This window comes from Lytechinus variegatus, chromosome 9 (assembly GCF_018143015.1).
Source record: "Lytechinus variegatus isolate NC3 chromosome 9, Lvar_3.0, whole genome shotgun sequence".
NCBI lineage: Eukaryota > Metazoa > Echinodermata > Echinoidea > Temnopleuroida > Toxopneustidae > Lytechinus > Lytechinus variegatus.
The window spans coordinates 29739762-29760084 of NC_054748.1; the positions used below are offsets into that span (position 1 = coordinate 29739762).

General features: G+C 38.1%; 1 protein-coding gene across 8 annotated transcripts in view; it reads left to right on the top strand.

Annotated features, from left to right (window-relative positions):
• LOC121421688 (signal peptide, CUB and EGF-like domain-containing protein 1) overlaps positions 1 to 20323 on the top strand; it is a 51742-nt gene that overhangs the window by 2634 nt on the left and 28785 nt on the right. The window lies entirely within an intron of this gene.

A 20323-nucleotide genomic window follows, 5' to 3' on the forward strand; every position in this document is an offset into this window, starting at 1 on the left:
GGCTATCACAATCCCTTGTAAATGTATGTGCATATTCCAGTCTGAATTATTTTCAAAAGTTAATTTGCTTGTCTTGCATTTTAGTGTAGGTCATTAAAAATATACTGAAAATAAGAATAGTTTAACTGAATTGAAATCCACCTAAAAACCTGTATCATTCAAACATAGGCTTATAGCTACAGAGTGTTTATTTCTACAAATCACAAAACAAGCAGTTACCAAATCGTTTTTTACTGAATACAAAGTAAATGATTAAAAATATATGACGTTATGACGACATTAGAATGACAGTTTTTTTTACAACAAAAACGTCTTTTAGTTATATAAATCGAGCAAGTTAAATTAGGAAAAAGAAATAGTACATTTCATTCATTTTCTGAAAAAAATAAAGAAGAAAAGGAGCAACATAATGGATATAGATTATGATAATAAGTATGTAGATATTTGTATCTGGATGAAGATTGCGTGTGTTCAGGTGGGTGTGAGTGGGTGTGTGGGATAGATCCAGAGAGGGTGTGTTGAAAAAAAGTTAATACAGCCTAAAGGAGAAGAAAAGTGTCTAACGCGTGTGAGAGAGATTGTGAGTGCGTTTGATAGAATTTGGATGGGGGGGGGGGGCCATGAATAGAAAAATTGGAATACGATATGAATGACGTAGACTTGATAGAGAGTTTCAAACATATCACTCCGAACACTAAATGCACTTGTTTTTGTCGAAACTCGAAGATGCGAGGAATTATGGCTGGTATCCAAGTTCGTTGAAGGCTGTGACTTATCTGTGTATACCTTGAAAATACAATCAACGTCAGTATGAATGTCTGCAAAATTTCATCATTGGGACCATAAAACATCACATAAAGCGGGGAAACTATAAGCTCTGAATATAGGAAGCCCTCCATCATATCTATCAACCATCATAAGTTACAAAATTTATAGAATGAAAGTATGTAATGGGGATACCTTGTATTTATTTGCTTCCTGATTGACCCAGTCAGACTGTTGGAACCGGCTCCTCACCGAGCAAATCTGGTCCGTTATTCGCAATGACGTGCAGCCTGTCACTTTGTGGTCGTTACCTTTAATGTGACTCTAGAATTATCGAATTATATCGAAGAAATAGACCTGTTCATTCAGTGTTTAAAACCAGTTTGAATGAAGAATACTATAAATTACTTGAGCATATTAAACACTTAGTATAGGCCAAACCAGTCATACATTAATCATACGGGATTTTTTTTAAAAAGAATGATTAAAATAAAGACGACGATTATAATCCAATGATATAGAATAACGATATCAATAATATTAATATGATCAATATCGTCTTAATGACGAAGGCAATACCTAGGAACATAATTCTGTTGTTGACAACTCTGTGCAGGGCAAAGACAAATCAGGGGAGATCGTTTTTCATGTACAAATTGGTATTTCGTTACCATCATCATCAAGCAATCATTGTACTACTCTGTTTCTCATTGATACCGGTAACATGCTAGTGCGTCTTTCGTGTGCCTTTCTTTTGTCCCCCCATTTGCTTTTTGGGGCCTGCCCCCATCGTATCTATCTGGCCGTGGTAATTGTGTCACGACTTGTCCGTCCCCCTCCTTCTTCCACCATGTCCACCATGTCCACCTTGACACCCCTTCTTCCAAAGAACTGTGCCAGGAAAATGCCCGATGTAAGAGACATTGGACGTGTCCTACCCGTTATACAAACACAGCCACCATTATCATAATCACCGGTATGGATTTCTTTACCCCTAGGGGGTAACCCTACCCCACGAAAAATTGTCTTCCCTTATTATGGAATTCACCCGCCAGATTAAAGGAGACTCCTACAATTATAACAATATTCAAGAATTGGGTCGTCATCGCTGGGTTGTTGTTAACACACTAAGAAAGCAAACTAACTTGTGTTTCAATATATAATGAGAAATACTTCAAACTATTCGTCAATCCTACATTGACTTGAATTACCAAAGACCTGTTTCATAAATACAACTTCATCATTTTCATGAATATTTTTATCTTGGTAAAAAGGATCATTATAGAAGCCAACAAAAGAAAATCGTAGTTTCCATGGCAGCTATCGCAATAAGGAAGTGATATTAATTGTAAGTCTTTATGACATATGTCCATGGAGTGATTAAAGAACAGTTCACATTATTAATACACAATCATGACAATGTATATGCCATTTTTCTCTGCTTATGGGTCATACGAGTAATTAAAAAGGTGTAAAGTGTTTTTTTTTTCTGACTCGCACTATACAGTACCCAAACTAAATTTTTGACTTATGTCATATTTGGAACATTCCAGGGCGAAACCAGCCCCATGGTAAAATGGTTTATCTCTATGCTTTCTATAGGATTTAATCTGTGACCGTGTAAATTAATGATTTTATAATTTTTAATAAAAATGTTGCTAAAATTAATTGTTGCTGTAATGTAAGGTACCGCAACATCTATTCGCCTACCATTTCCTTAAAAGACGGCTGAATATCTATCACAACTCTGGATATTTCGACAGGACATTGTTATCAAATGTTTGAATTCTTGAGAGCATGACTAGAGTCGTTGCAATAGTAAGGATCTGGGACCCGTTTCATACATCGAAAAAAATTGCAATAACAGTTTTAAGCTACTGAAATCATTCGATTTGATTAGCTGGCTGATGGTAAAACCTTGCTATACTTGTCAGTTATGAAACCTACAGTGAATCAGGGAAGCAAAAAGATTGTTTTTAAGATTGTTGTTTGTTGTCGGAAATTCATGACCGTGTCCTAAAGAATCCCTAAAAAAAGGAACGAAAACACGACTTCTATTAGCTGTTGACAATATTGGCTGTTGTCAAGTAACCCCTAAGGAGCTTAGTGGAATATTAACAACACTTTGAGAAGTAGTTTGTTGAATTCGCTGTTCAAGCAGTTGGGTTATATGCATTGTATAACATTGATTTGACTTGAACAAGATATGAGCAGCAAATTCCAATTTCCCTACGTCTGTGGTATTATGTAAAAAAACTGATATAAACTCTTAAAATCTATGAACTCTATGAATTCTTAATTTAAAGGAAACGGTAGAAAAATTGTGTTAAAATGTGTGCATTTTCGCTAAGTATGTCATTAAAAAAACACTCCTGTTGACAAGTTTCAATTTCAATATCGGCAGAACTCTTAGAGGGACGGTTAAAAGGTATGTTTAAAGAAAAAGAGAAAGAGAGAGAGAGAGGGGGGGGGGGGCGTTGACGGAATCGACATTCGATATGAACGTGGCCTCCATCCTCCGGCATTTCCTCGGATTTTCTTAACATGCTTAGTTTAATATACACCATTGGCCATATGTGTTTCACGACTGTCTGTAGTAAACATCGACGATCTTAGTCTAACTCGCCTGTCAGAAATGAATATTTCTACCGTATTTAAAAGTTTATATTGTGTTTGTAGATAATTATTTGCCCAGGGTAGCCACTTCAGCTATTACTCATCGTCTAGCGGGCCTTACATAATATGTTATTATTACCCTTCTCAATTCCAGTACATCGAGTGCCTTACTAGAAAGCAGAAGATCCCTTTTTTATGTCTTTGGCTTGAACTATTTGCAAATATTCCAAACAGGAGCACAGGGAATAGTTTCCTTACAGTATTTGTATCGTAGAGCATGGTTGCATGGCTTTTTTTTTTATAATAAAATATAAATTATAATAAAATGGCTTTACAACATTACCGAAGCAACCCCACACACTCCTGAGTACCTTATCAACCTGGGTGTAGACCCTCGCTATCCCACGCACATTTATTAGCACCCACACCCACCCTGTATCTACATATTGGGATCTTGCTCTTACGCACACAGTCCTTCACCTCAAACAAACACACCCTCACGCATTTCTTATCACCCACACGCACACCCAAACACGTCACGTGTACGCGGTTTCGCTACAAACCCACACTCAGGTACCCCCACGTATATACACACACACAACCACACACACCCTACATTAATGTGCCGCCACATACAGACCTTTACCGCTAGCAGACACACCCTCACCTACACAACACACCCACACGTACACACCTTACGTTTGGTCAGGTTTATGCTTTTGTATACACCTCACACACATTCACACAAGGCACGCACAACCTCACACACACTCGTCCACTGTGAACACACTCTCAACACACTGTGCACAACCACACGCCACCTCTCACACGTCCACAACCTTGCACTATTTTACAACTCATCAACATTTTAGCCCCATGGTATTAATGTCTATAATATTTTTCAAATAAATACAGTATGTATGATAAACATGATAAAGGACCAATGAATATAATACCAAATGAGGACCTTAATTACACGTGATAGTGACCTATACGCCATGCTGGGGCTCGAACCCCTGACCTTCAGGTTTCATTACCAGTCGACCATGGTGTCTTGTATACCTTCCATCTTTCTTCGTACACTAGGGCTGTTTCGTTAAGACCTCCGAGAATTTTAAACTTAATCAATCGAGGTATCAAAAATACCCCCAATCGATGTGGTAAATTCGATAAAAAATTGTTAAAAACATTCAGAAATCATCTCATTTCCGCAGAGTCCGCGCTCCATTTTCTAGTCGGTAAAATACAATTTTCCGAACACCTGAAGTCATGAAATACCCACTGGATTTCTTTCGAAACATCACTTCATAATGTAGTATCGGTAGGTTACATACTTGACCTCCGCTCATAAACAAACAACATACCGCATTATCGTTTAAGGGCACTTTCCCTTAACTTTCCTAAGACATGTAGGTGGATTTTTTGTGGAATTTCATGCGCTGACGACCCGGTAAAATAAATACGACTGATGATTTAAGTCATCCTTAAATTGGCCGGGAGGTAGACTGATGGTTGAATCATCAACGGTAAAATACCACTCGGTCTACACACATTTCGTCTACTTTCCGTTGGGTTGAATCTCACATCATGACATTACTTTACTTCCCTACAACCACTTCGTCTACCGACCATTTCGTCTAATTAAAGGCCTATTTGCCGTGTACACTGCAAAACACCGGTGTTAATTTAACTCCAGCCCGGAATCTATTATGTCCACACCAGAGAAGTGTTAAACAACACCAGTTTGGTTTTGGTCTAATACCATTTAGGTGCTTATACAACACCAATTAGTAGTAAACAGCATCGGTATGATTCCAAAATGGAGTTGTTTCAATACTTCTCTGGTGTGGACATATATAAATTCCGGTCTGGTGGTTATTTCACATTGGAAATTTTGCAGTGTAGTCCAATTTCTAGTTTCAAGTCACGTAAACACAAGTAAACTTATAGATATTACTTATTTTGGATTTATACCACATAGGCGTTGTGGCGTGTGCCTGTAATCCAAGCTAAGTTACTAATTGATTCAGAGGTCCGAGCCCTGGTCAACGTCTTTCGGATGGTGACGTTAAAAGGTCGGTCTCAGACGTAGATAATCATATCTGATTGATACACGTCTGAAAAAATAGAATAAACTTACGCAATAACATATCAATTGTTTACTCCAATGATAATAGTGTAATCACAAATGAAATTTAAAAGTATTACATTGTACAATCCGATTTTCTTTTCAGTATAATTAAACTACCTTAATCGACCACTTGTTGCATTACAATTACTATTTCCGATAATTGTTTTCCATCTTAGTTATATGCCCAACGTCTTTTACGTTGTTACTATCTCCCTCCCTCTCTCTCTCCCTTTTATTTCACTCTGTCTTTCTTTCTAACTTACTCTCACTACTTCGTCCCTCCTCTGAGGCTTTCTTGTCATACACTGGGTATTTCCATTAATTTCATATTTGTATAATTACTTTGCAAAACCACTTCATTTTCATATTTGCCTATTTAATTTTAAGTTCTGTATGTTTTATATGTCTATGTACCATTTGTAAACTGAATGTAATTCAGCATTTTGGCTGGTATATTCAGTGTATGAAATAAACCATTCAATAATAATGAATAATACTGATAATATATAATATGGGTTTCACTAGATTAGGAAGATAAAAAAAGTGACAGGAAGTGATGGGTTTTAAGAAAGGACTTGTGTGAACAGCTTTCTTGTTGGACAAATTGATAAATGGATAAAGGTATATTTATTTATTTATTTATTATTTATTGATTTATTTATTATTATTTATTGATTGATTTATTTATTATTATTATTATTATTTTTTTTTTTTTTGGGGGGGAATAATTCACCGTACGTACTTTCTGACCACCAGTACATTCACATTCTCTTCTGTTTATTAGGAGAAGCGTTGCAAGCTTACAAACTCCGTTTGGACTTTTCTCATTGAGGTACCTTCATCTCCCCTGAACCTTTGATCACGTAATCAAGTAAACACAACATGCAAAATGTTTTTGAATGAAAAGAACCAGACTAAAATTTCATCGATTCATGTTCATTATCTTGATAATCGACTGAGGTCCGTTGGGGTTCATGAAGATTTCTCTCGAATTAGAGAATTAATATTTCATTAAGATTAGTTTCTAAAACCTCTCTTTGGTAAACATGGTAAAACGTCTCCTCAACATTCATGTTTGGCCGATGGGACCATGGACCTACTAGGTCTCTAGTTAGTCCATGATGAGACAAAGTAAATTTGATTAAAGATAAATTCCATTTGTGGGAACGATCTCAAAATTACTTTTTACAGGATTTAATGTAATGATCACCAAAGTGTCTGTATGAATAAAAAATATGTGCTAAAGGATTCTGGAAGAAATTGTGTAATTGCTGAGAAATAAGCAAGATAAGCGAGGATTCGGTCACTTCCGTCGGGTCTTTATTCCAACAATAATAATACACTGTCCCACGTGTGCCTGTCTGTGTTGGCGATTTTCAGTGTGATTGTTTTTTTAGCTAGATATTTCACAAAGATTCATTTCACAATGTTCAGTTTATGTAACTGTACCAGATCTAGACCCGCGATGATATATTAATACTTAACCTTGGTTTTACTGACTTTCTCTCGAAATATGTGTTTTACTGCAACTACTATCATTTAGCTTTAAATGCTGTCATGAGACAAACTACACACTCTTGGGATGTACTGAAACTCGAACCGCAGTATGTCCAACCTCGATTCAATTACACCTTGTTTTGTTGCGAAGTCGATTAGAGGGGTAATTGATAGTGGGATCTGTTTGTTTTGGCGGGTAAGGACCTAGCCTATCACGTGACACATTTACAAGGGCCAGTGATCGTCTGAGGGTCTCACATGCCTAATTACAAATAAGAAGACAAAGATTATCATCCGACCCAACCCATTCCCAAGATTTGTGATGTGATAATATAGCTGATTGATGAAAAGCTATACGTGTGGCAAGCTAACTAACGCTGATTCAAGGAAATTGGGAATGGCAATCACTTAACTTCCGTTGCCAAAATGGGAGGAAGGGATGTCTCTTAGAATTAATTGACTGGCGGAAGATTTAGAACTATTAACTGTTTCAGGTGATGGATGTAGAGGCGGATCCGGGATTTTCCAAAAGGGGACAAATTTTTTTTGAGGAAAAATTTGACAAGCTAAAAAAAAGGTCAAATTTGCTTCTCAAGGGGGGGGGGGGGGGGGGGCTGTACCCCTCCTGGATCCGCGCCTGAATGGATGGGAGCTCGTCAGCTCGATATTTCCATACATGATTATTGATGATTTTCATAATGAAGCGATGAGCATACCCTTCAATGGTCAAATGAGAATATATGTATTGGAAGTAAACATTTAAAGTCCACCTTATTCAATCCATATTTCATACGAAAGTTTATTGACCGATATAAGGAGAAATGGTTACAGATTTGACACCTTTATTCACAACAGTACAGGCAGCAGTTTCACATACCATGTCATTTCTCCAATGTTAAGTAGATTCATTGATATCTTACAGATAAGGATCTAATCCATTTTAGGTGTTTTCAAAGCGGTAAATGTACAGTCAAACTATCGAATGCGACTCAAAACCGACCGACAGCATTTCATTGGTAATAACGTAATAGCTTTTGTCGTTCTGAAGTCGGTTTTGCAAGTGTGACGGTAATATTAGTACTTACATTTTTGTTTTATTTATTGTTGCTTCGTTCAGTCAGAGCATTACAAACGTCGTCCCATAGCGATGGCATTGTATTTTCGTGTCGCAGTCTCACCAGTAAAAGTTATTCCTAACCGATCGGTAGTGCGCCATTACAACGCAATAGTTATGATCGATGTGGTATTTGTTTTTTAGTGTAACTACAAAAGGTTCCTCCTAGTATCTATTTCAACGAAAACCGTGTTCACACGAGATCACCAAAAGCTTGAAATTATAATTTCTTAAAACATGCCCAAGTATTGAAAAATATGGTGACGATTTGTCTGATGTCTGTTTTTAAAGAGAAGACTAGCAAATACCATGGCAATATGTCATTACCAGCCTTGGTATATGTTAAATCACCGTTCTATCCAGGTGGGTGTTTCATAAAGATGTTCGTAAGTTAAGAACGACATTAAGAACGACTGGTGATCCTTTCTTGTGGTAAATGGTATATTATTGGCGATGGTTTAGCGCGTAAGAAGGGTTCACCAGTCGCTCCTAAAGTTGCTCTTAACTCACGAACAGCTTTATGAAACGGCCCCCGGATAGGCTTGGTTATTCTCTAGCAATTGGGGCATCAGTGGTTTGATACGGACCCCTTTCTCTATAATTATGAAAGTTAGCTGAGCGAGTGACCCAAAATTACTTTTATTTGTCAAAAGGTAAACCCGACCAGATATCTATAGACGTACAAAAGAGAATATACTCCTCGACTGATGATGCAGATTTGTGGATTCTTAAGGAAAACACGCACAAAACCTCATTATACACTGAAAAACTCGGGGGTTGATTTAACACCAGCCCGGTATCTATATAAAATGTCCACACCATGGAAGTGTTAAATAACACCAGTTTTGGTCTAACACCAGATAGGTATTTATAATACTGGAATTTATCTTTAATTCGGATTCGTTGGTGTGACTCCAGTATTGTGAGGATCCGAAATTCATAAAGGGTTTGTATGATAATGAACGATTGCTAAATGGGGCACGGGCACAAGGACCGTCGGAAGCGGAAGTGCCTCCAACGATACTTCAAATTTCTTATTTGAATATTAGTTACCCAGATTGTCGCCTGCGTGGTTCAAGGACAACCCAGTTATTGTCCAAGTGGGCTCGAAATGCAAAGATGGATATTGAAATGAGCCATTTGCCTTTCCAAAACTTCGATTGTATCTTCACCTTTCTGTTAGAAGTGACGACTTACATGATCACAGGATGGTTACGTTTTGATGACGTTGGATGACGTCATTGGAACTTGTGTGAGGAATTATCAGTTATGAGCGATCATATGTGTTTATGATGATGGATGATGGTATTCGTGAGTCATCGGGACTTTGTTTAGAGAACATCAATTCAAAACAATACAGATCCAGCCTCGGTAGGTACTCATCCTCAAAAATTGGCACGATGAATGAACAATGGTGGCTGCTACAGTCACATCAACGAAACCGACGCCGAACCGACCCATGGTATGTCAAGTGGTAATAACGTAATAGATTTGATCGGTCTATAGTCGGTTTCGTTGGTGTGAATTTAACCGAAACCGACCGATGATATGCCAATGGAAATAACGTGATAGCTTTAATCAGTCTTGAGTCGGTTTCGTTGGTGTGAATTTAACCGAAACCGACTCCAAATCGACCGATGGTTTGATATAGGGTAATAACGTACTAGTAATAGCTTTAATCGGTCTTGAGTCGGTTTCGTTGGTGTGACCTTAACCGAAACTGACTCCAAACCGACCGATGGTATGTCATTGGTAATAACGTAATAGATTTGATCGGTCTGGAGACGGTTTCGTTGGTGTGACTTTAATCGAAACCGACTCCAAACCGACCGATGATGTAGCATTAGAAATAACATAATAGATTTGATCTGTCTGTAGTCGGTTCAGCCTGTTTTACTGTAGCATGAACATGTTTGATGTCTTCATAGAACAGAAACTTTAAAGTGCCAATCAATTTTTCTGTCTTCATGGACTTATGAATATAAATTCATCATCTTATCTTGCCTAGTCGACCTAATGACCTTATATCAAGTCGAGTAACTATGTTGAGATGATGCCTATCTTGTTAGTCTGCGATCCGATTTTGGAATGAAACGTAGTAGAATTGATGCTAATGTTTAGACACAGTATATCTTACTGTGTAATTTTCGAAAATCATCATACGAATACCCTTGTTAAAATCTCTCACTAAGCTGTCATCCTTATTAGAATAAAAGCGAATTTAATATCTATAGTCGTAATGACGTCATAGCAGTCGTACGATTGGCAATGATTTTAAATTATTTTGGCCTTTACTCCAAAGCGAAGGCTCGCAATCATTCACAATTGTTATATTAGTAATCTTTCAGTTAATTTGAACCTCAAATTAAAATACTTGTCACTCATATTTTCAGATCATGGGCAAAATGAAATTTGCTCCAAATCGGATTGTGCACCAGTCGTAAGGTGTGAAATGGCCTTTCGAAAGTCGACCGTTAAAACTTAAAAGTTTTCGTGGCGCAATGACACGAGACTAAAATCTAGACGGTGTCTCGTAATATCACTTGCTCGTCAAAATGCCAAAGTGATGATCATGGTGGTTGGTTCTCTTTTTTTAAAATTTTATTGTGTCAGCAGGCGCTCCTCGTACAAAATCGCTGCAGGAAGATCATTTACATATTAAACATTCAAATTTTGTTCTAAACAGTACAAGAATCATCCGTAACATCATATTTGGTATCATCTTTTAAGAATCTTTTGTTCGAAAAAAGCACTATTCTTTTTCGATATAACGCGCAGTTGGTGCCATCATTATCGATTTGCATGACTAATGGAGGTTTGAAGTTTGATCATAAAACTAATGCAGTCATAATGCAGCCATGCGAACTAATTTTCAACAGCTAAGAGTAGTAAAATTCTAAATCTCATGTGATCAGAGAAGAATAAGAAGTACTTGGGCGGTTGTTCGGGGACAGACGCGTTGGCCAGACGAATGCCCCAATTTCAAGTCTTTAACCTGTTGGCATGGTTGGGGCGGAAATTAGCCACTATTTCTCTCGGTAGGACAAGAAATGGGCCGCAATCTCCAATTACGGTCCAATATGATGTTCGTCTCCGCCCGCCCATCTCCTTTTTCATCCGGCGATGGTGTGTGAGAGTAGAGGATGGCGGAGGAAGAACGGCGACATTAATGAACACAACGTGTAAATGGAGAGTTGTTTATGACACACCCCGCGCGGTTAATGCTTAAATACAGTATTAGACTTGGTGGGTCCCCGCGGGTGTTTCATAAAGCTGTTCGTAAATTAAGAGCGACTTTAAGAACGACCGGTGATCCTTTCTGGAGGTATATGATACTCTGCATTAAATGTTCATTGGTGATTATTTAGCGCGTAAGAGAGGTTCACCAAGTCGTTGTTATATTCGCTCTTACGAACATTTTTATGAAACGGCTCCCGTTGACGGATTAGTACACTTTTTGGGATTGAGGTCGATGGCATTGCCAAGTTGTGTGGTTGGAAGATTCATAGATGGTTAAAGAAAAGCTATTTCGTATCGCTATATGATTTACTTTGGGAAAGAGGCCTACCTCGTTTATAATCTCAGTTTCTTTATTGAATTATTTGTTCAATCATGATTTTCTAACAGATGAAGTTATTTCCGACTTTAAACCACGTAATATTAAAATTTAAATTTATTCTTGTAAAAGCTTAATAATTGAACACGATTTCAAAGGTCATATTTTTTTCATAGTCATACTTTCTCAAATTAACTGACATATCGACGATTGCTCGACCAGTTACTTCTACCTGATCCTTCCTGTGGTTGTGCCGTGGAGTTACCGTGCTCTAGTGGTTAAGTGACCTGACTCTTAATCTTTGGGTTTAGGGTTCGAATCCCATTCGACCCGAAGTCATTTTGCAAGGCACTTATCCACTCTCCACCCAGGTGTTAACTTAAGTGGTTACCCTGTAGGATGTGAACGTAAATGTGATGATTGCATTATCATGTGTGCACTGGTAAAAACATCCCCAATGTTTGTGTGGCCAAATTGTTCCCCAGGGAGTGGAGCCAGTCAAGTGTGGAAGAGTGATGGATCGAATGGCCGAGGTCATTATGATTACATATAAAGAGCAAGTATCAAGCCCCATTTAATTAAAACTATTGTGTTTATCATATGACCTTATAAAGATCGATGCGTTCATATCTTCATAAGATAGCATAATTGAATCATTTAGGCTGCTCGTTGTTTTATTGTACAACATTTGTTTCAACAACAATATAATCGTCTTTAATACTATTCCCAACACACCGATCAACTGGATCAAGCTCGATCGATGTATGTTAGTTCAGCAATGTGCCTGGGGTCAATGGTCAATGGTGTAGTGGTTCTGCCTCTCGCCTTGTAAACAGGGGTTGTGTGTTCGAATCCCACCGCGGTCTGGCATCCTTTGGCAAGGTGTTTATCCACACTATTCCACTCTCGACCCAGGTGCTAAATGGGTACCCGGTAGGATGTAAAAGTCATTGTAGCTTGTCCAGTACAGTACTGTGCGCCTCACCGGTGACTGACTGGAATACTCGGTGACCGGGGTAAAAATATATCTGTGAAGCGCTTAGAGAGGTCTTTTCAATTAGTCTCGTGCCATTCCGTCCATCAACATTTCGTCTAACAATCATTTGGTCCAATCATCACTTTTTCTAATCACCATTTCGTCTATGACCATTTCGTCTCATGACGAGTTGTGTAATAACCGTTTTGCTGTTGAACCAATTGGTTATTAGACGAAATAGTGAGTGGGCGAATTGACAATTGGACCATATGGATGGTGGACAAACTTATAATAGTCCAAATTATAGTAGAGAAGTTGGCAATAATTGGACGAATTGGCATTAGACGAATTAGAAGTAAACTTTACGACACCCGTTCGCTCCTAATCAATTATAAAGGCATTATACTTTACATATGATACAACTTGAATAAATAAATTTTCGGCCTATTTCATGTTCTGTTTGGGACCCTCTATGTCTGCGAGGGCGTAATATTTAATCTTTTTCTATCCTTTTCTCTGAAATGGCAGTACATGAGTCGCCTGGTGACTTAATCCAAGACATAAGAAAGAGGTTATTACCCACTTAAAGGTCAAGTCCACCTCAGAAAAATGTTGATTTGAATCAATAGAGAAAAATCAGACAAGCACAATGCTGAAAATTCCATCAAAATCGGATGTAAAATAAGAAAGTTATGACATTTCAAAGTTTCGCTTATTTTTAACAAAATAGTTATGTGAACGAGTCAGTTACATCGAAATGAGAGAGTCGATGATGTCACTCACTAACTATTTCTTTTGTTTTTTATTGTTTGAATTATACAATATTTCAATTTTTACGAATTTGATGATTAGGATCTCCTTGCCTGAAGCACAAAATGTTAAAATAATAGAATTCCACATGTTCAGGGAGGAATGAAACTTCATTTCACATGACAATGATGAGAAAATCAAAATATTTCATATTTCATGTAATAAAATGCAAAAGAAATAGTGAGTGAGTAATGTTATCAGTTCCTCACTTGCATACCGACCGGGATGTGCATATAACTGTTTTGTGAAATGAAGCGAAACTTTAAAATGCCATAACTTTCTTATTTTACATCCGATTTTGATGAAATTTTCAGTGTTATGCTTGTTGAGTTTTTCTCTTTTTATTCAAATCAAGTTTTTGTTGGGGTGGACTTGTCCTTTAACAGATATTACTCTCCAATTTTGAAGAGTCAATAGCGCATATCAAGCTTTAGTACTGTTACATAATCCCTGATAATTTTTTTCAAGTGAAAGGGGAGAAAGTGTTTATTAACTTCCCAAACTTTTAGCGCATATGGTTCTCTATTTCTGAAAATATCGGGAGTGCATTTCAAGCTTGATCTATTACTGTAACTTAATCCCTTTTTTATGTGAACGGGGATTCGAAATTTGGAGATCCCCGCCGTCTAGAAGTCCAGACGGTTTTTCTTGTGTAAGTTCTGCCAATCGATGTCCATATCGGATTTGAGCACGTACTAAGCAAGCACTTAAAGAGTTCACCAAAGGGCCTTGAGAGACTGTCCAATCACATCACCTATGCTTTTCTCCCAACACATGCGCACATTATTAGGGTTAATACTTATTTATTTCCATTTTATCTATATAGCGCTTATGATTAGATCCCCGGTTCAATGGCGTAGGTGACGTAACTGCCTTTACTGGAGATCGAACCCTGGACTTTCATGTCTGTAGTCAATCACCTTAAACCAATCGACCATGACAACACCTAGGAAACTGAAGAATGACCGATACTGCGTTGTTTTGATCAAAGTTGTAATTTCTTATTCATATGAAGTTAGTATGACTATTGGGAGAAGGTGATATATTGTGGGTGCGTCGTGGTCTCGCGGTTCTGACTCTCGCCTTTCAAACTGAGGGTCGTGGGTTCGAATCCTAGCCATAGCGTGTTTTCCTTCAGCAAGAAATTTATCCACACTGTGCTGCACTCGACCCAGGTGAGGAAGTATTTCCTCAAAAAGCTGTGCGCATCAGAATCGGTAGCCTAGCTGAGCCGGGGTAATATAGGAGCGCCTTGAGCACCTACCAAGGTGAACACTCGGGCTATACAAATCCTATATCATTTATCATTAATGTTGCATTCAACCCTTGAAGATAGTCGTATATATATATATATATATATATATTAGTAATGTCTCTTGTGCTAATAAAAATACCTGGGTCCCGTTTCATAGAGACTTGCTTAGTTACTAAATGCACATTTTATATAACAAATGTATCATTGGCCAATCAGATTAGGATTTCGGTAGCTTTTAACCAATATTACAAATTTGTTATTACAAATAAGTTTTTTGAAACAGGCCCCTTGATAAGCAGAAAGTATATACTCTCAGGCTGACTGTCGGCCAATCGGATGCAAGGTTTTGTTTAATAACATCTGTCGGTGAAAATCACTCGCAGATCTCTTCATAAGACGCTCCCTGGGGGTACGAATGTGAGAAGAATATCAAGCTGCATGACATTTGTTAATAGATTTATAGATTTTGTCTTACAGAGGTGAATCGATCAAATATTCATTTCCGGGGACCGACCTTCACCTAGAATAAGACGTGGCCTATTTTTCTGGTTGCTGTTGTAGGTTGCGAATGACTTCATCCGGTACTGGTGACCCTTTCTCTCTCTGAATGATGTATCCATACATGGCAGACATAGCACCTGAGAATATGCCCCCGTCGTTCGCGAAGTTGCACAAAACTTTTCGAACAGCATTATGATCCACCGCCCGGGGACATAGCCTGTACCCCCTAAATTAGTTCCCCCAGGTAATTTTATTGAACTATATACACATGCATAACGGCGCCCAACTCGCATTCAAGGTTGCACTAACCATTATAGTCAGATAGTTTATCGGTTTAAGTTCATAATGTAGAGATAAATATCCGTGCTTGAAAGAAATAGTGTCAACATTATATGTACCACAGTGTGTTCACAGTGTGAAAAATATGTGAAATCGTGTTCACACTCTTCTTTTTGAACACTTAAAAAGTTTGAATCACACATTCACATAATCCACAGTGTGAAAACTTACACCTTTAGAGGTGTCCACAGTGGGTATGTAATTGTCCTCACACTGTTAAATTTCAGATTTTTTTAAAAGGTTTGAATTACATCTTTACGCATTGTTCACCACGTACACCTAAACCAAATGCGAGCACACGGCGAACACTGTAAGGTGTCCACAGTGGGATTTTTTTTGGTCAAATGGGTAAATTGAGAAATTTTAAAAGTGTAATTTACATCTTCAAATGATGTAGGCCTTCTCTCTAAACACCCTATGGATACACTGTGGAACCTCAAACAAGAGTGTCTCCAAACTTAACTTTGAGCATTTAAAAGAATGATTCACTACTTCACAATCATGATCCACTATGTAAACAGATTGTGAACGTCGAGAGCAAAATCAACTTTTTTTGGTTTTATTGTTATAAAGCGCTTTGAGCATGTTAATGGAGAAGCGCTTTATAAATATATAATGTATGTATGTTTGTATGGACACATTGCGAGTGTGCTCCTAAAACACTGTGGATAACCTATGAATACACAGTAAACACAAGGTGAATAAACGGTTAACACAGTGTGAATACACACTGAATAAACTGTGAACACACTGAATAAACACACTGTGGATAAACACTGTGGATAAACACTTTGAAGGCACTGTAAACACAGCGTGAACACACTTAGACAATGTGTTCGTACAGGGATGATCGAAGTTTTCGCCGGGTTCAATTATCCTATAAGTTCATACGGATATCCTATATTAGCAATATTCCTCGACGAAATAGGACGATCGTATCAATGGATTCTGGGGTGACATTGATCAAATATTCCACCGCACATCATCATACCAATGAGAACCCGAGGCTTTTATGTCTCAGTCTCACCAACGTAGCCGACTCCAAACCGACCGATGGAATGCCATTGGAAACCACGCACTCGCTATGGTCGTTCTGGTGCCGGTTTCGCTGGTGTAACTTGGGCACCGTCTTAGTACTTTCTTTTGTTTTGGAGTGATCGATGACGAGACATGGCTCCCGGCGGAACCTGCTAATTCTGTAGAGGCCTTTGCCATATTTTTCGCCACCTTCTTTTCAACTCTCAACATAGGTCACAGGGGGGATATCGTTGCACACAGAGAATTCCTGATAGGTACCAATCAATTTATCCTCCCACACATAGATAAATCCTATATAGACGTAATATCGGGCCCCGTCTTACAGAGAGTTACCACTGATCCGATCAATCACAAATATGGACAGCCAGCAACGTCAACATCTGAAATGCAAATTTGCTTAAAATATATTTTTAGATAGAGTTGACATTGATTAAATCAATCGTAACTGTTTGTAAGACGGGGCCCGATGTACACAGCATAAAACTGTTACACTCTTTGGATGATAATCTCTCTAGGGTGTAATCTTAGCACCTCGGAGCGGGGTCCTCTATAGGGACACGACGGTGTCAGATTTAGCACCAATTTTTTACTGTGTACAGTTTAATTTAGTTTTTGCTGTGACACAATTCCTTTCTCTCAATGCGTCTTTTGATCGAATATAAACAAATTTCGAAATTGGCGCATTTTAAATGACATGAAAGAATATCATCTAGTATTTGATTTCTTTTTCTTCATCACTTTGCCTAATGTTTGAAAAAAAAACCCTGCAGTATGACCTATCACAAACTAGATCTGGATATGCAGAATACAACTACAGAAAGAGTGGAATGATTTTAATACTCGCTTTAAGAACAACACTAATATCAAACCCTAAGAACAGAATAAGAACTACAGAGGTGAGGTTAAATAGTTGTTTAATCTTGCTTGTCTTGGGTCCCTTTGTTTCACCTAGCCTAAGAAACTTTCACAGCGTAACAAAACAAGGGCCACTCTGTCATGTATGTTTGGCAGACGTTTAAAGAACCCAATATTTTTGTTTTCGAACAGGTGATATTAGGTTAACCCCATTGCTAGAACAAACAGAAACATTTGATCGGATCTGGAGCCGACATGCCCCGGGCTCTAGCCGCCTGACGTGTCGGCATTGCTTGCTTACAGCTCACTCCCCACTGTGGACGTGAGTATATGGCCGGATAATGGCCATGACAGCACAACTCTATTACTATCCGGTTCCGTTTTGTTCTGAAATAAAATCCATCCTTTTTCACAAACAAGGTCAATATCGCAATATGTCACTATTCCACTAGATAAACATTCCTTCAATTTTAGCGCGATTATATTTATTTCAGCAATTTCCATCTTTGTACAAGAAAATGTGATTACGCTACTCAAATTGTACAGAGATTATACATGGACATGATAGATGAAAAACCTGATGCAAATTAATTACTAAAATAGGCGTACTTGTAGGGGTTGTGAGAGTTTACTTCCCCCAAACCCTCAAAAATAATAAAAGTGGTATCTTTTGTTAAATCAAGGAATTGTAACAACAATTCCTTCATTAAAACACCCTATTGTACTTTTTATGCAGTATAATATTAACTTATCTTTGTTTAAAAAATCCCCTGATCGGTATGACTTTGTAGACACTAGATTTATTACTATATTCACTATTAATAAAAATATAATTTAATCGTTCGCTTTGCTTTCTCACAACCTCAGGAAGAATGCTCTATATACAAAGAAATCCAACTAAAACAAAGGAAAAAAGAAATCAAGAGCATTATCAGATTATCCTAATGCCGAAGACGTTCCTTCTTCTTCAATATCATATTTGGACACTTAATAAATGCAGCCATTTTGCACCATTGAAACACTAGGAGCTTCGATATGGGTGCAACTTTGCACCCTACAGTACATGCCCGAGACGCCTTTTTGTAAAGTAACTACTGGGGCTCGTCTTAAAAGAGTTACGATTGATCCGATAAATCGCAATTATGGACGGCCAGCAACGTCAACATGTATTATGCATTTTTGTTCAAAATATTTTCCAGCTTTGATGTACGTATATTCATGCATTCATTTTTAATATACTGTGCTTCTCTCTCTCTTTTTATTACAAAGGACATTGTGCCACTTTCCTATAGAGAAATTATGACACTGATGGATTTCCACAGAGCTACGATTGATTGGATCAATCGTAACTATTTGTGAGACGGGACCCAGGTAGACAGTTTCTTACATTTTGCTCACTTTTATGGTACATAACAAGTGTGCACACTAAAAGATGCAGTGTCGCAAGTTTTAGGGTGCAAATTGGCATTTCCGTGTGCAAGCAGGAAAAACAGGGTTTTTTGGCACTTTTGTGTTTGACACTGAACGCACTGTGAGACACTATGTCCTTTCCAGCAAGGAAGTTGATCTCAACCTTGGTGGCGCTCTCTTAGTGTTCCGTTGGAGGTGCAAATTGTTGAAAGAGAAACAAATCTTTCGATGATTCAAACAAAACTAGCAAGAACAGATTACTAAGTACGTATTCGAATGAGAAAAAGAAAAAGGTTTGAAAGAATTACTATTTTCATTTAGTAGAACCAAATGGTTGTGTTTTTTGTCCTTAATAGCATTCTGAATTGATTCTTGATTTGGAATAAAGTTCCTCCAAAGCCAATCGTACGATGTAAGGCTCTAAAAGCTGTGGCAAGAAAGTTTCCATAGTTGACAAGCTTCTCCATCTGGCTTTTGCGTGTTTGGAAAGTTCTTGAAACCCCCCAGAGCCCCCGCCTGAGCAAAAAAGAAAGAAATTTCTCCAGCTTTCTTTTGGAGTTCAACGCCATCTCTAGAAGCAGCACAGACAGGTCATGTCCTCTCAGGGCCAATGTCAAAAGACTTAAGAAAACATGTTTTCAAAATCGATCGTATCTCTACTAAGTTGCCTGACCGACCAAACGTAAGAGGTATTACTAACTACGAAATTTCACTTCAAGTGTTGTTTGAGCTCTTTGTAATGGCAGCTGATTTGGTTTTGTAGTTTAAACGATTGCATGGCGCAGACAAAGGGAGACAAAGACTTATGTGTTCTAGATTCCAGAGTGAATGTCCGCAGTGGTTGATTACTGTCTGTATTAGTCTTTGCTTTTATCACGACCGTCATGTTTCTCTCAAGAGTTCGGTATATTTCACTTGGCGTCCTGCAGACAAGCCTTAGCCAGATGTCTAACTATTGAGCCTTTCCCGTCGGTCAATAGACATGAGAACGATTCTATTGACACCAAAAGCGGTGTTTGAACCTTCACTGGCAAGTTTCTGTGTCAAATAATCGCCCCATCGTGTGCGGAGTTGAATAACATGAACATTATCGCGATCTGCTATCGTATCTTGTCTTATGTCAGGTATTAGTCTTGTGTTAGTAAGCCGTTTGTTATCGGAAGGTGTCTGAAGTCAAAGAATTGACTAATTCCAGAATCCATTGCGATATTAGAATACTGCAACCCGAGGATTTATGCTCCAGGTGCAGTCTGGTTTGAAAGAACCCCAAATGAGTAGTTAAATAATTCAGTGATCAGCGGATATGTTTCTCAATATTGAACAAGAGACTGAATTGACAGACTATGTTGTTCGTCGATTAGATCACGTGACACCTGTAGGAAAGCGTGTGTCAGCTGATCGTGTATACCGTCGTGTTACGAGTAATGAGGTCAAACAAGCTCTCTTCACCCCTCTTTCTC